General features: G+C 37.2%; 1 protein-coding gene across 14 annotated transcripts in view; it reads left to right on the top strand.

Moving 5' to 3' along the window:
- The first annotated feature begins 1,304 nt into the window (after positions 1–1,304).
- Positions 1,305–17,776, top strand: part of CLOCK (clock circadian regulator) — a 154,739-nt gene continuing 138,267 nt past the window's right edge. For 7 of the 14 annotated variants that reach the window (XR_012377922.1, XR_012377923.1, XM_025887066.2 and 4 more), the window contains exons 1-2: positions 1,305–1,455; positions 2,698–2,776. The gene's annotated coding sequence lies outside the window, so the exon portion shown is untranslated. Of the gene's footprint in view, positions 1,456–1,575; positions 1,753–2,302; positions 2,599–2,697; positions 2,777–17,776 lie in introns of those variants that run through there. The other 7 variants (XM_025887063.2, XM_073891700.1, XM_073891698.1 and 4 more) reach the window with 5 other exon arrangements.

The following is a 17,776-nucleotide window of genomic DNA, read 5'->3' as shown; positions in this document are numbered from 1 at the left end:
TCCCTTCTGCTCTATAATGGAGTAGCTTAACAAATCCTTCTTTTCCCACTCTTGACGGAAAAATCCTCAGTTCCTCAATTTTGATATTTTCTCTGAGCATTCAGGAAGAATTTTATTTTATTTTTTAAATTATTTGTCAGAGAGAGAGTGCACACAAGCGGGGGGGGGGCGGACAGCAGGTAGGAGAAGCAGGTTCCCCGCTGAGCAAGGATCCCCACGTGGGACTCAATCCCAGGACCCTGGGATCATGACCTGAGCCGAAGGCAGACGCTTAACTGAGCCCTGGAGGGGCTCAGTTAAAACTCAGCAGTTTTAAATGCTTACTTAGGTGAATGTTACCTCAAAAGGAGCAATTTATAGCCCAAACAGTTGTTTATTTTTTGAAACAAGATGGCTTCTATTTTAAATCCAAAGGACATTAATTAAAACATGACAACTACCAGGAATTAGGACTGTAGAGACCTCCGTTCCAATCATTTACAACTACTGAAACGTGCTTTCCCATGCGGATCAAGTGTGTTTTAAGCATCAAGGGAAGTAATTTCCCCTAACGAAAGTAGAAAGTATTCATACATTTTTCTAACAAGGGAAGCCGTGCAAATCAGGTCCTGGTGTATCCCCGTTGCTTCATCCCCCATCTTCCACTATACTGTCACCAAACCTTTAAGGCCAGGGGAAAAACTCCAAATGAACACATCCTGACCCTCTTTTGCCTCCCTCCTCCAGCCCGGGGCGCATATCCGGTCTCCGCAGGCCCACCCAACCAATAAGAAGCGACCGGAGCCGTGCTCCTTCCAGAGAGAAGGAAAAGATGTCTCGGGACGTCCATCCACCTTCGCAAACAACCTCTCCCAGCCCCAAGAGAGGAAACACGAGTGATGCCGCTAGAGAATGAAAAAAGCCTTCCGCCTGCCAACACCCGGAAAATCTTCCCTGGCGTGCTGGCAAAGTGATTTGCTTTTCAAAGGAGAGAGGGTCCCCTTTCGGGCCCCCGGATGCCTCACCCGGCGAGAAGCTCTCCCTCCTCCTCCTCGCTCCCTGGACCTAACGCCAACGCTACCCCGACCGGCGTACCCTCTACCCGACCAGGCCCCGCCTCCCCAGTAATGAGTGCGAGGAAGAGGGCGCCGGGGAGATCCCGGTTTCCCTCCGCGGACGGCGCAGACGCACGGCCCGAGGGAGCCGGAGTCTCTTCGGCGCCCGGGATCCCCTCCGCGACTCCTCGCTGCCTAACGGGGCAAGTCGCATGCGCACCCGGTTGCGCCAGGGAAAGGGAGAGTGAGGGGAGGGGCAAATGCTGAGCGCCGGCCGTCGGAGCCCGCGGGGGTCACTGACGGCGCATGCGCCAGCAGGGAGCGCAATCACAGACTAGGCTTGCGGCTACCGGCTTAAAAAGGAAACCCCCGAGAGCGAGAGCGCGAAGGAAATCTGGCCGCCGACGCGTGCGCGCTCCCGGTGAGTGGAGCCCCACCGGGTGGGCCTGGGGCTTGAAGTCTGCCGGTAGGCTTGCCTCGGCGGCGCATGCGTGCTCCCGGTGCCGGTGGAGGAGGGGAAGGGAAGGGAGGGGGAGCAGCGGGCGGCAGTAGCGGTGAATTTTTTTGGAAGTGGGTGGGGGGCGCCACTCAGCCCCAGGTGCTGCTTGTGCTGGGAGCCGCGGTGTCTCCTGGACGCTCCGGGTTAGTGGTTCCGAGTCACCGCAGCCAGACTCCAGGGTGGGGGAGGGAAGAAGCCGGAGCCGCCGCAAGCCACACGGTGAGGGCGCGGGGAAGGGGAGGGAGCGGTGGGCGGTGTGTGTGTGGGGCCGGGGGGCGGCGGCCGAGGGAGGGGAAGGCGGGAGCTGAAGCCCAAGTTTTGTCTATCGTTCTAGTGTGCCTTTTCCCGGGAGTTGGGGTGGAGTCGCGCCCTTGTTGAGGGGCCCTCCGGGGCTCCTGGGGTTACCTGCGGGGCAGGGGCGGGATTGGGGTGCACGGAGGGGCCGGTGGCCGGAGCGCGCCTCCGGGCTGGGGCCATTCCAGCGGCCGGGAAAGCCAGAGACGCGGTGCCGAGAGGGCTTTCGCTGGGGACCCGCTAGGCCTTGTGACCCACTTTATTCCTGTCACAACTCGGGCACGTTTGGAGTGGCGCCCAATGGGGCGCCGGGGCGGCCAGCTCCTCCGGGGAACCCCCACCCTCCCAGCGCCCGGCCCGCGCGCCGCGGTCCGCTGTCCGAGCGGCGGCCGCCGCCCGTGGGCTGGTTCCGTTAGTGGTCGTGGTTCCGGGGCTCGGTTCCCGGGGAACGCGCCGCTCGGCGCGCCCAGCTCGGGCGACTGCGCGGGTTCGAGGGCTCGCGGCGCTGCGCCGGGTCTTCCTTTTGGCGACTCGCGCCTCCCCGCGCCCTGTCACCACCGCGGCTGGCTGTTCTAGATCTCTTTCCGCCCGCGAAGCTGGAGTCTGTCCTGGCGCTCTGGCCCCTGGTGTGTAATTTCCAACACGTAGCGCCGCAGAGCTTATGTTCTTCGAAGTGTTTTCGTTGATGTAGAAGTCGTCCTGTTGGTAATAGCAGGATCCTGAAAGATGAATGCCTCGGCCTCTGACCTGGCGGATGAAAGATCGAATCAGGTGGTCGTTTTCTTGCTGTTAGGATGCCAAGCTATAGGGCTGAATTCAAGGCTTACTAGCCTTAAAAAAAAAAAAAAAAATCAATGTTTTCTTTTACAGTGAAAGAAAAGCACAAGAAGAAAGTTTTACAGTCACTGTTGATATGACTATTATGCTGATCCCCCAAATCAAAAAAAAGGTAATTTCACTTGAAGATTGCATTCTAATTTGTAGTTTTATTTTTGGTGTTAAGAGAGTTGTGGTATGTTTGCCCCTTCACCTGCTTCAAAAGCAAACGTTCTGAAAAGGATATAATTTAGCTAGTGAGTTGCTTTCTTGAAAGTTATCTCCTGGGACACCTCAAATCTGATTTGTTTTAAAATCTTGTTGGTGGAAGGAAACTAATTCAGGTATTACGTATTTGAATGAATAGAATGTCATTAAAGGTTAGCCAGAAGACAGATGAAAGTTGTGGTAGAATTAGTCATGATCAGCTATGAGAAAAAGAATGAGGAAGCTTTTTGTGCACTGGCATGGAAAGATCTCCAATGTTATAAAGAGGAAAAAAAAAACCCCAAGGTGTAGGACAGTGTGAATAATGTGCTACTTTATGTGTTAAGAAAGATGTGGGGGAGGAATAAGAATATGAACTTGTGTCTGCTCTTCAATTATAAAGAAACTGGGAGGATACTGGGAAATTAATAACAGTGGGAGAGAGGGAGAAGTAGTAGCCTGATGAAAGGAGGTGGGAAATGAGATGTACATTGTATATGTCTTTGTATTAAAAATTTTTTTGTGACTATGTTACAGACTCATAAACTAGATTAAACAATCCTTCTCTCCAAAGTAATTTGCTATGTGGGTTTTGCCTGTCTGCCTGTCTCTGTTCCATTACTTGTGATTTGGGCCATTTTCAGTATGATTTATCTTAATGTTTTTTAAGAAAAATGAACTAAACATGGGAAGAAAGTTTAAGATAGGCTGGGCTCTTCTACTTTAATTTTTAAGATGCTGACATCACAGACTAACTCATAAAGATGCTTAGTTGTATTTTGCTTTGCTAAAATATATAATGGCATTATTTATACTGGGCATTATGGATGGATTATGCTGTTTTCAGAGGCTAGTTTTGTGTCCCTTTTCCTCTTTTTAGGAGTCAGAGTTGTATAAAATTTTACTTTTTAACCACAAAGTTGTGATAATTGGAGAATATGAACACCCCATTAAAGTGATGATAGACTTGATTGTCCAGGTAGTTTGCTTTTCAGACTAGGAAACTTTTCTCTTAAGGAAATCAGACATGAACCTCAATGAAATGTCAATTTGTAAATATAGTTCTTATGAAAAATTAAAATAAAATTGAGAAGCAGTGTTCTATGGTGCAGTAAATAAAAACTTTTTATGATTTACGGATGGCTGTAAAAATTGTATTAAGATTTCTTTTTTCTGTTAGCGTAACCTTTTTAATTAGGTTAAAATTGAAAAAGGGCTTTAATGTAGAGTGGATGTAATTTTGAGGGGAGGGTACTGAAACTCCCTCTGGTGGCTAATACTGTATAATCAAAGTAGTGAATGTTGAGTAGTGGGTGACAGTTGCTATGGGCATTTTTGTTATGTTACCAGTATTCCTTTTTATTTTGTAGGATAGGATAATTGCATTATTTCTGTTTGATCTGTAGGTCTGTAGTAGCCAAGCTTCTGCAAAATGACATTTATTTTTCATTTGAATTCATTGGGTTTATTAATCCTTTTTTTGAAAAAAATAGAATCCCATTTTAGCATTTTACTTAATATTATTTTCAAAATTACAGAAGTAAATTGCTCATGAAAGATGAAAACAATATAATATGTATATAATGAAAACCTCCTTTCCACACTTAAACTTTTATTTCACATCCCTCCCCAGAGATAACTGCTGTTAACACTGTTGTTTAACCTTCTACATCTTTTTCTGTGCATTTGCAAACATAGACTTTTTAATATTGAAAATTGAATTGTCACTTCTGTCAGTTTGCCTCTACTATGGGCTCTGTTACTACTCACGGGACAGGAAAACAACTTGGAGTATGTCAGAAAGTTTAACATATGGTATACTCCTTAGAACATACTCATCTTTTCACTTGTGAGGGGCCTGTCAGCTTGGGGTACCTTTACAATTTGCAGTTAGATCGTACTGGTGTGAGATTTATCTGTTTGTAGAATGTATTCATGTGAAAGAGTTGGATTCCTTGGGTTTTATAGGACTCTTTAGAGTCCCCATTGTAGGGTTTTCTTTGGGTTTTGACGTGGTCTTGGAGACCACTAGAAACTCCCTAGATTACATCAACCTCTCCAGGTCCTCTGAAGGCTGACTCTGTCCTTAACTAAGAGATGCTGATTGACTTAGATGGAATCTAGCCTTTGAAGGGGAAAGGAAGAGAAAAGGCCTTTTGGTCTGGTTTGTGCTTACCTGACAGCAGACAAGGAGTATGCACACCTTCACCCACCTCCTCTCTCCCCCTGCAAGAGAACGCTACCTTTCTAATAATTCTTTTCAGGTGATAGAGTGTGCAGAAAGTTCAGAGGATCAATCAAGACTAAATCTTTACTCTTTAGTCTTTGCTAAGTTATGTGAGATACATAGAAAGATGCAGTACGACTGACCCTGCTTTCTGTGGGTTTGAAATCTAGTGTAGTTAAAAGAGCACGTATGTAATGATTATAACACAAGGTAGGAAATGATAGATTCCAGGAGAAAAATATATATAAGGTTTATAAGGATGAGACTGTTTCCAGCTTTTTATTTTTACAAGCATGGCGTTTGGAGGAAGAGTTTCTATCTCAACCTTTTAAATAGTTAAAGGATAGAACAAATTTAGAAAGCTCAAATCTTAGCTTTTAACGAGTAAGTGAGGAGTTAAGTTGTATCATTATAGCAGACGTTTATAAGACTAATTGATAGTTGCTTTTTTTGTTTGTTTTTAGAACAGTCCACAGGAAAGAGCCATTTAATGTTTAATTTGATAATTATAATACAACCTCTTAGATTTCAGGATTGTTAGAAATATTAGGAAATTTAATTCTCTCATTTAACTTATCTATCATCTAGTATGTCAGGCAGTGTTAGTATTAAGAGTAGATTGCTTCTTGTTTCCTTTTCTCAAAGCACATATTTAATGTACCCTCTCCCCCACGTTTTTACTTCTAGTGCTATGTCAATTAAAATATGTTTGCTGCAAATATTTTAAACTATGAAAGCAAACAACATTGTAAAAAATTGAAGTTCCGTATTACAGAAAAATTACCTTTTATTGTTTTGTGTCTGTTTCCTTCCAGTTCTTTGCAGATGCATAAATTTTTTTATGTGTAATTTCTTATAGACACTGTACTAATAAAGATTGCATTTTCCCTTTTACCAAGTCTAAAATTCTAGATGGAGTTGTATGAATTACTTAAAGAATAAAATGTCAGAGCAATTTATTTCTTACTAATTAACTATAATTATTATGGCATTTATATTTATAGGTTGCTTTACAACCACTTGTTAGTCATTTATATAGCTCTGTTAGTGTAACTTCTGTGAATTAGGATTCCTGTTTTTCTCCATGTTTTTGGTTATGCAAATTTCAAAGTACCTAAACCCATCCTCTCTAGTGTCGACTTATTTTTGTTACCTGTTTTAGGTGTGTATTTCACAAAGATGTAATTCTGCTTATTATTTTAAGTCTTAGAAATCAGCAAGAAGAAATCACTTGTAAAAAAATAAATTTTTGTGACTTGCTTTTGACTTATATTGCTTAGGATGTGACTTACATTTATTTTTCAGAAGTATTTTAATTTCTACAGTTATGAGGTCAAATAGTAAGACAGAAATTCCCATCTTTTTTCAGAGTTCACATTTAATCAGGTACTTTAATTTTTAAATTCTCATCCAGAATAGTGGAAAACGAGAATACAGTTTGGTTCATGTTAAGAGGTTTTGTATTTAAAAACAAAACAAAATAAACCACAGATGGGGGCTTTACTAGTAAGAGTTAAGCCATATCTCTAGTTAAGAATTTGTTATTTGTATTAAAATACGGCTTTAATGTAAATAATGTCTTTGTCTTTTTCTTAATCTCTCTCCCCAGTTATAAAAATAGCACATCCCTAATGTAGAAAATTTGGGAGACACGAAAAAGCATGAATTAAATTTTTTTTTTTAATTTTTTATTTAATTTTTTTAAGATTCTTTATTTGGGAGAGAGAGAATGAGAGACAGAGAGCATGAGAGGGAGGAGTGTCAGAGGGAGAAGCTGACTCCCTGCTGAGTAGGGAGCCCGATGTGGGACTCGATCCCAGGACTTCAGGATCATGACCTGAGCTGAAGGCAGTTGCTTAACCAACTGAGCCACCCAGGCATCCAAAGCATGAATTAAATTTTTAACATTATCACTGGAAATCCTACTACAAAGAGGTGCCATTGTTTTTTGTTTTTTTTTTTAATATTTTTATTTATTTATTCATGAGAGACAGAGAGAGAGAGAGGCAGAGGGAGAAGCAGGCTCCCAAGGAGCAGGGAGCCCGATGTGGGACTCGATCCCAGGACTCTGGGATCATGACCTGAGCCGAAGGCAGATGCCCAACCATCTGAGCCACCCAGGCGCCCAAAGAGGTGCCATTGTTAACCTGGAATATCTTCTTCCTGCATTTTGGTTAGCCATTATATAAATATAAATGTACTTAAAGACATATGATATTTACAGAATGGGCTCATAATGCATCTACTGTAGTACAAATTATTCTGTTCACTTAACAATGAATCCTGAACATTTTTATGTCAGTATTTTTCTACAACATGATTATTTTTAATGGGTGTGGAGTACTCTCTGTGTTTGTGTAATAATTTACTAACTGATGTTTTTCAGTCGGACATTTATCAATTTTTAAAATGGTGTCATTTTTGAATTAGAATTTAAGTAGTCATGTGTATTTAAATATGTCATGTGTAAATGGGACTCTACAAAAATCAGGAATAGCAAGCTTTCTTCTATTTTCTAATAATAAAAATGAGATTTTTTTTCTCCTTTAAAAAAAGAATTTCAGTAGGTTGATACTGAATTTGTATTAGTATCCAGATTAAACCAAACTTTTGTGCTTTTTGTTGAAAAAATATACCATAAGTATATAATTATCTAATAATGATCCATAATAGTGAAGCCAAGATTTTTATGTTTATTTCTAAAGTATGTTTTACTTTGAATTGTATTAAACTAACTTTGCATTTCATGAGCATAAATCATTTGGATAACAATTATCTTCTTCTGGATAACAAGCCTTCTAAGTAGGGTGGGAATCTATGAAGCAGTCCATACACACGATTAAAATGAAGTTCAACAGAGAGGTTTTTTTGTTTGCTCCAAAACATTTCCTTAAAAGGGAAATGTAAATACTAAGAAAGACTCCTTCATCACCCAAAAAATTGACATTAGCTTTATATAGGATTTCTGTGACATTTTATTCTACTCCTAGGTATCTGGATCTTCTAGTTTAAGTCGGGGACAAAAACTAAGTTAAATTACTTTCAAGAGAAAATAGATAAGATCTTACAGACAGTTTAATGCAGTAGTTTTTAGTGTGCCTTCTATTGTCTATTTTTGGAAGTTTCTCGGGTTTAATTAATATACTTTTGATAGTGACTGCTTTTTTACTTTTTTCTGTCATGAAAGTAGGAAGTTTTTAGAGAGTATTGTCTCAGTGACATGACCAGTTGGTTAAAATATCTGGTTTTATTCTAAATAAAGCTTATTTATGGCCTGAAAATAACAAAGAAAGCATACTACTTTAACAAGATCTTAATTACTAACATCGATAGCATGGTGTGTAAGAGTGCAAGGTTCTAGAGCTAGCTTGCTTGGCATTCAAATCCTGGCTTTACTGCTAGGTGGTTGTATGACCTTGGACAAATGTTACTTCAATTTCTCATCTGTAAAAGGAAGATAATACTAGTTTATAATATGTGAGGATTAAATGAGACAACACATGCAAATTACTTAGAACAAAGAGCATCCCATAGTGAAGTGGTCAATAAATGTTAGTTGTTATTCTGGTTTTGTTATTTTCATAGTGTATACCAGACAGGACTCTTACCTTTTTTTTCCCTTCCAATTTAAATATATTTAAATAAGTTGCTTAGAGTTTTGTTTTTATATAGAGCGTTTGGGAATAGTTGATCTTTTTATGTGACTTAGAATAATAAAGTTACTAGAGCATGGTTCTAAGATGCATGGTGTTGTATATTTTTCTTTGACATCCTTTGCCAAGTTTTGATTCATGAAACTGGTAACTGGTTTTCTTCTGTGTTGAAACTTAAATTTTAGTTGAGGTAATATTAGAAAAAGTTATTTAGGAAACAACCCACAAATTAAAATGAAAAATGTTAGGACTTAAATTTTATTTTACAAGTTTAACATATATAGTACAGTGGAAATATCAGATTTTTATTAGAAGCAAGAGAAGTGAGGGAACCATTAGTTAATGGGAAAACCTATTTCCAGCTCTTACCTGATAATTTTTGTCTCCATCAGAGATGGTGATGATATGATGTATTTATAATTATAAAGGTGTAAAGGTTTTTTAGTTTCAAGATTAGAGTTCATTGTGTGAAATAAGTTTATATCGTTTAACTTTTTAGGCTTGATCATGTTCTTTTTCTGTAAGTCTGGTACTTTCTTGGAGCTCATCATTAAAATTTGTAAACTGATTTTTTTTTCTTTTGAAAAGTTGTGGTTTTTATGAAAATGGGTCTTGCTCCTTAGAAAAGAATTAAAGTGCCCAAAACTACAAAGAAAATCTATGATGGAAAAAATCACCTAAAACCTCAGGGATGAGCCCAGTAAAATTTTTTTTTCAGTATTTTCTGAGGCATTTGTGTGTGTGTGTGTGTGTGTGTGTGTGTGTGTGTGTGTGTACACCTGTTGCAATTTTATGGTAAGTGGGATATGTGCAGTTTTTTAAACTTTCATGTTTTCTGGATGTCTTTGAATACAGATTATATTTATTTTAATCAAGTGTTAGTCTTTGAATAGTTCATTTACTTTTTTACAGCTAAGTTTGCTGCTTATATCAACTTTGACTTCTTTGAATCATCTGCTTTGCATTCTTTTTTATCCTTTCTGTTTTGCTTTCTTTTGAGTTATTTTTATTGTTTTTTCCTCCTATTTGCGAGTTATATATTTTTTTCATTATATCTTTAGTGGTTATTCCAGAGATTATAACAAGTATACTTATTATGGTACAAATGACTACTTCTGTCATTCCCCAATAATGCAAGTTTCTTACACTTAACTCCTCCAACCTTTTTGCATTATTATTGTTCTGTATTTTTTTGTACATATTTTAAACTGCAGAAGGCATTATTAGTATTATTTCAAGCAGCCAATTTTTTTTTAATATTTACCCTTTCTAGGTTTCTTCTTTCCTGTCTTTTTGTGTTTCTGAGATCATTTTCCTTCTGTCTGAATAGCTTCCTTTAGTATATATTTTAATACTGGCAATACTACCTACTGACAGTGATTTTTTTCCATTTTTATTTGAGACTGTCTTAATTTCACATTCTTTTTTGAAGAATTTTTTTACTGAATAAGTTGGTAGTTATTTTTTTTTTTCTTTATTAAAAAAATGTTTTGTCTTCTGGCTTTTTGTTGAAGTCAGCTGCCAGTCTTATTGAAGGTAATTATCACCTTATAGTCTGGCTGAGAATAATGTGTCTTCTTATTTTTCTTTGACTACTTTTAAGACTTTCTCTTTTTTCTTAGTGTTTTAGCTGTTTGACTGTAATGTGTTGAGGTGTGCTTTGTATCGTATTTTGCTTTATGTTCGTAGAGCTTTTGGAATTAATGGCTTGATGCCTTTTCATTTGAGGATGTTCTGTTATTCCTCTTCAAATATTGCTTCTGTTTCCCTCTTTTCAGATTCCAATTTAGACATATTACAAGTCAATGATCGTGTTCCACACATCTCTTAAATTTTTTTTTCTCAGTATTTTACTTGGGTATCTTCTATTGACCCTTATTCCATTAGTAAAACTATTTTCTCTTTTGTTGAAACAGATCTATTGTATTCTTAATTTTACATTGTGATTTTGAGTGCTAGAGCATTAATTTAATCCTATTTTATAGATTTTTAATACTCCCAATTCTCTTGAATATATTGATTAGTTACTTAAATGCTTGTCTATTGATTCTAGTATTTGCATCTTCTACTGGTCTGCTTATATGGTTTGTTTTTCTGTTGGTTATTGGTCATGTTGTTTTATGTAGCACTTCACATGCATGCTAAGTTTCTTTTTCTTTTTTTAAAGATTTTATTTATTTATTTGACAGAGTTCGAGAGAGCACAGTTAGGCAGAGCAGCAGGCAGAGGGAGAGGGAGAAGCAGGCTCTCTGCTAAGCAGGGAGCCTGACGCGGGGCTCGATCCCAGGACCCTGGGATCATGACCTGAGCTGAAGGCAGATGCTTAACCGGCAGAGGCACCCAGGCACCCCCCCCATGCTAAATTTCTGAGGGAACCTATCCATTTCATCTCTGTTATAGAATTTATTGGTAAAGTTGTTTATGATCTTAATATCCTTTAAATATCTATAGAATCTATAGTGAATTAAATATATAATCCATATTCAGTCGGACTTAATACTGTGTCTTTTTCACTTGATCAGTCTAGCTAGAGATTTATTAATTTTATTAAGGTTCTCAAAGAATCTGGGTGCCTGGGTGGCTCACTTGGTTAAGCGACTGCCTTCAGCTCAGGTCATGATCCTGGAGTCCCAGGATCGAGTCCCACATCGGGCTCCCTGCTCAGCAGGGAGTCTGCTTCTCCCTCTGACCCTCTTCCCTCTCGTGCTCTCTATCTCTCATTCTCTCTCTCAAATAAATAAATAAAATCTTAAAAAAAAAAAAAAGGTTCTCAAAGAATCTGCTTTTGGTTTAGCCAATTTTCTTTATTTTGTTGTTTATTTCCTACTTCTGCTCTGAACTTCATTATTTTCTTTCTTTAATTTTGGTTTTAGTCTGTTTTCTTTTTCTAGTTTCTTAGGGTACAAGCTGAGGTCACTGATTCCCTCTCCACCTCCCCCGTGCCCTGTGTGCTATAAACTTCCCTCTAAGTACTGCTTAGTAATTTTTATGTATATATATATTTTTCCATTTTCATTCAGCTCAAAATAGTCTCTAATTTGCTTTTTGGTGTCTTTTTACCAATACATTATTTAGAAGTGTGTTAGTTTCTAGATATTTGAGGATTTTCCAGAGGTCTGTTATTTTTAAGTTAGTATCATTGTGATTAGAGAACATACTTTATATGACTTGGATCCTTTTAATTATATTGAGATTTGTTTTATGGGCCCAGAATACGGTCTGTCTTGGTAAATGTTATATGTACATTTGAAAAAGAATATATATTCTGTTATTGGCTGATGTTATGTAAATGTCAATTAGATCAAGTTGGTTGATTATTTTATAATCTTTTATTGAATACCAGACGTTGTGATTAAAAACAAAATAAAGTAAGCATTACTGAGTATGTTTTGCCAGACAGGGTCCCCTTTTTCTTCTAGGCAGGTAGAATGGGGAGCCAATCATCTTAATTTATATGTAGGCTAGATTGCTATTTTAGTAGTTTGATGATACTCTTCCTCTTATTTGCCTTATTTGTACAGTGTGGTCTTCCAGGACTTTCACTTCAAAGCCTGATGGTCTTTGTCCTCTTAGAAGTGCCAAAGGTGGGAAATTTCACTTTGTTTTTCAAAGTTTTTCAGTTTTTTCAGTTAACTATTTAGCCTTCTTACCCTACACAGTTTTAAAGTTAAGCAGATGTCCTTGTGGAGATAGTAGCCTTGATCTTGAAGTCCCTGCAGTATTCCAGTTTTGTTACTCCAGCCCGGTGTGAACACAAAAAGCTCTTTTGAGTTCTTGATTCTTTAGCATCAGTGTTCTGCACAGGACAAGTCTGTTTTCAGCCTCCAGCCCATGCTCATAATCAGGAAATATACCCAGTGACAACTGCAGATCATCTAAACACTTAAAAGATTCTCTCTTCTCTAGAATTTTAGACTGTCTTGTTCTCTCTCTTTCCACCTTTCTGCAGAATAGGGTTTTTGTAACTTATTTAGCTTTTCTAGTTGTTCTTGGCAAGAATATTACCCTACTGTAAGCTATTCTATTTTACCTGGATGTGGACTTCTTATTTTTAAAGCTACACACAATACTTAATTTCCATGAGCAATTTTGTGTTAAGTATTTTATTATATGTTAGGTAGTTGGATTTTAGTTTTTGACCTAGCTTACTTCTTAAAACTCGGGTTTATTTATATATGGTAAAGTTTACTCAATGTAAGTATACGTATTAATGAATTTTGACGTGCATTCTTGTATCCACCACCACAATCAAGATACAGAATTCCTGTCACCCTGAAAAATTCTCTCCCCACTGGCAACCACTAATCTGTTTTCTATTAACGCACTTTTGCCTTTTCTGCAAACGTAATATAAAAGAAGTCATACTTTATGTTGTCTTCTGGGTCTGGCTTGCATTTAGCATAATGCTTTTGATACTTCTCTTGGCAATAGTTTGTTTCTTTTTATGGCTGAATACTATTTCATTGTATGGAATATGACATAAATTTGTTTATAACGTCAGTTGGTAGACGTTTGGATTGCTTCCAACTTTGGCCTTGAACAAAACTGCTAAACATTTTTGGACATGGGTTTTCACCTGGGCAAACATCTAGGAATGGAATTGCTGGGTTGTATGTTTAACTTTATAAGATACCATCAAACTGTTTCCTCAAGTGGGAAACTTTATATCTTCCTCAGAAATAGGAGTTTCTGTTGCTCCACATTTTTGTGAACACTTGGTATTGTCACTGTTTTGAATTTTAGCCATTCTAGTGATTGTGTAATGGTATATCTCATTGTGGTTTCAATTTACATTTTTCTAATAGCTAATGATATTGAGCATGTTTTCATGTGCTTATTGGTCTTTCCTGTGTTTTCTTTTGTGAAATGTCTGCTCAAGTCTTTTGCCCATTTAGAAAAATGGCTTGCTTATTGAAACATAAAAGGTTCTTTTTCTCTAATATATTTTGATATGAAGTTCTTATCAGATGTTAGAATTGTGAAAGTTACCTCCCAACCTGTACCTTCCTTTATTTTCTTGATGGTGCCTTTGAAAAGTTTTAAATTTTGATGAAATGTAATTTATCAATTCTTTTATTCTTCAGATTTTATGTTCAAAGAAATATTTATCTACCTCAAAGATTTTTCTCATGTTTTCTTATAGAAGTTTTTTTTTTTAAGATTTTATTTATTTATTTGATGAGAGAGAGATAGTGAGAGAGGGAACACAAGCAGGGGGAGTGGGAGAGGGAGAAGCAGGGCTCCTGCTGAGCAGGGAGCCCGATGCGGGGCTCCATCCCAGCACGCTGGGATCATGACCTGAGCCGAAGGCAGACGCTTAATGACTGAGCCACCCAGGCGCCCCTTTTTATAGAAGTTTTATAGTTCTAGCTTTTGTGTTTAAGTCTGATTCATTTCAAGTTATTTTTTTATAGTATGAAGAAAGGGTTGAGATTCTTTAAAAAAATTTTCCCCCCACATATACAGTTGTTCTAGCACCATTTGTTGAGAAAAGATCATCCTTTCTCCGCTGAATTACCTTTCTGCTTTTGTTGGAAATCAACTAACCATATATGTGTGGGTCTTTATGAAATTTGTTTTATGTAGGGATCTATATGTTTATCCTTATTATCAGTATCTTCATGTCTTGATGATTGTCTCTTTAAGTCTAGTAATGGAAGTTCTCTAGCACTGTGCTTTTTTTTCAAAATTGTTTTGTTTAGATTCCTTTCATTTCATATGAATTTTAAGAATAACTTGGCCACTCATATAAAAATGGCTACTGGGATTGTGATTGGTTATATTGACTCTGTGGATCATTTTAGAAATGATATCTTAATAGCAGGTCTTTTGATCCACAAACACAGTATAACCTCTCCATTCATTTAGGCCTGTAATTTCTCTCAGCATTGCTTTTATAGTTTTTACTATTCTTTTAGTAGTGGACTTTATCTTGTTCGTTCAGCAAACATTTATTGAGCATCTGCTGTGTGCCAGGTACTGTTCTAGTTGCTGGTGTTATAGCAGTGAACAAAGTACGCAAAATGCCCTGCCTTTGGGGAGCTTATATTCCAACTGGAGGAAGCTAAATGAGAAACCATTAAGTATGTTAGATGGTCATTAGTACTATTGAGAAAAACCCATCAGGCTGTAGGGGGTCGTAGTATATGAATGTGAGGGGGGTAGGCAGGGTTTACAATTTTAAATTGGGTGAACAGAGAAGTCTTCATTGAGAAGTCAGTATTTGAGCAGACCTTAGTCTGCTACATACATGAATAATGAAATAGCTATCAATTTCAGAAGGAAAAGGGGAAAGAATGTGGGAGCTTGAGTAAGTGTGCCAAGTATGCTAATTACTGCCTATGAAATAACTAGGAGTCAATAGCATTTAAAGTCAGTAAGTGTAGTAATAGAAGTATACCAAACAGTAGAAAGGTAAACAGTAAGAAAGCTAATGTGTTTGGTTGAAATATAGTGATGAGAAAGGGAGGAGGAAAAATAAACACATTGAGTCATAGCTTGTAGTAGAGAACTAAAAGGTAACATATAAAGAAATAGAGGACTAAGTTCATTATATATGGATAGGATTATAAAGATGTCCATTAGTACAATAATAAAAACCTTATTAAAAGTAACAGAAAAATATCCTGTAAAATACAAAGAGGATGGAATTAAGCAATACAAAGATGAGTACTCTAATTGTAACATTTCATTTTATAATGAAGTACCAGATATCTGTACAAAAATAATTAAAAAATTAATATTCAGAAGGCAAAAAGCATACTAGAGATTTATTCAGAAAAACCGTAACTGATAGAAGACCATAGTGTATTAAATGAACAAAACCTTAAGGCAATAGAACACCTAAGTACCACAATTAGTAAGCAAAATTTATAGGTTAAACTGAATTCTACCTTGAAAATAGGCACCATATCTTCTCAAGCACCTATAGAACATACACAAAAATTGATTCTAATACTAGATGGTAAAGAAAACTTTAATACATGCCAGAAAATAGGAGTAATAATAGAGCTGTCCACCTAATGTGGTAGCTACTAGCTACATCTAGCAATTTAATTAACATGAAATGAAAGTTAAATTCTGCTCTTAGTCTCACATGCGTCAATAGGATGGATTGACTTTGGAATGAGGAGAAAAGAATGCAGATTGAAGGTGATGTAAGTGAACTAAATAATTCACTTGCATGGCAGGGAGTCAACAGACGTAATTTGCTAATAAAGACAAGGATATGTTACCTATAATTATGGAGGTAAATATAAAAAGTGAAATACAAAAAGTAGGTGAAAGTGATTGTTTCTAGGCAGCAGGACTGCAGGTAAGAAACAGATAGGCTGGCTGCCTTTCCATTAAAAGCCTTTTCGTACTATTTTTAAATCATGTATATGTATTACATCAGTCATATAAATTTTGAGAAACTGGTAGGATAAATAAAAGCACTCTAGAAACTGTCTTGTACAGTAGTTTTTTATCCATTAAACAATAAATATGATTTCATTACTTTGTATAAAGTGAAAAATACTCTAGTTCTCTTAAGAGTTGATTACAGCTAATTTACACTGAAAGTACAAATTTTTTTTCAGGTACCAGTAGCCTAGTCTTCTCTTCTACTTATGGGGATAGCAAGTAGTTCTCTGTGATGGGCATATACAGCTTATCTTTACATGACAAGAATACTTAATTTTGATTTCAGTAGTCAATAAAAGATTGGGAGCACCTTAAGACTTTTAATTTAAATAAATACCTTTCAAACAATAAAAGCACACTTAAATGGATTAGTAAATAAAAATCAAAACATGTACTCATAGCCGCTAAAGATCTATGATGTATTTCAAAGGCATTTTTCTCTTGGAATTTCTAGGGAATATTTTAAATGTAAGGAGTGACATCTTTAATAAGGACACAGGACAAATAATTATGAAATTTTTAGAATTTGTAAAATGAAGGTACTGGTTATTATTTAAGGTACCACTTTGTATTGTATAATTTATTCACAACTGTTGTAGTTACTCTGTTTTTTCAAAATATAACATCTTTTTATGAAGTCACTATGAGAGAAGAAATAATAGGTAAGGGTTAGGGTGAAAAATAAAAAGTTTTGCCCTGTAATCTGAGAATATTACTTGAAAACATATAGGCAGACTGTATCAAGATGGTGTCACTTGTTGAATGGGTACAGTATTTGTTTCCCAATTTCCCAGATAGACTGGCTAAGCCAGTTTTTACAGCTTGACAGTCTGAAATTATCAATATATTGTAGTTTGACAATTCAAGTAAGCTTTACACTTAAATAAGAAAATTACAAACTGAGGGTTCTAGAGGGTAGGGGGGTGGGGGGATGGGTTAGCCTGGTGATGGGTATTGAGGAGGGCACGTTTTGCATGGTGCACTGGGTGTTATGAACAAACAATGAATCATGGAACACTGCATCAAAAACTAATGATGTAATATATGGTGATTAACATAACAATAAAAAAATTAAAAAAAAAAGAAAATTAAACATATAGGGATTAAATATAAACACTTAGCTTAGAGAAACAGTATTACCCAACAAATTCTGAAAAAGAAAATTCAAAAAGGAAATAGAAACCATTAAAGTAAACAAATTCTAGAGTTGAAAAATACAGTGATTGAACTGAAGATTTCAATAGATTCAACAGTAGATTCAGCCAAGCAGAAGAAAGATGATGACAGGTCACTTGATAGAGCAAAAGTAAAGGGGAATGAAAATGAGTGAAGAAAGCCTGTGGAATGATGAGATACTATTAAACTATTCATTATTGAAGTCCTGGAGGAGGAGAGGAAGAAAGGAGCAGCATGCTAATTTTTAAAGAAATAATGGCTAAGAACTTCCCAAAACTAGGGAGAGATTGGCCATCTAAGTTCATGAAGCTAATAGGTTCCCCAAAATTTCAAACCAAGAATCATCTTCTTCTCCAAGACATTATAAGACTGTCTAAAGTCAAACATAAAAGTTTAGAAGCATCAAGGGGAAAAAAAATTGCTTCCATGTAAGGGAGCTCGCAGAGGCTGTCAGATTTCTCAGCAG

Source organism: Callorhinus ursinus, unplaced genomic scaffold (assembly GCF_003265705.2).
Source record: "Callorhinus ursinus isolate GAN/ISIS: 27379988/994484 unplaced genomic scaffold, GSC_fseal_2.0 scaffold4, whole genome shotgun sequence".
Classification (NCBI taxonomy): Eukaryota; Metazoa; Chordata; class Mammalia; order Carnivora; family Otariidae; genus Callorhinus; species Callorhinus ursinus.
Note: the sequence above shows the minus strand (reverse complement) of the source record. Positions and strands in the feature narration are given on the sequence as shown.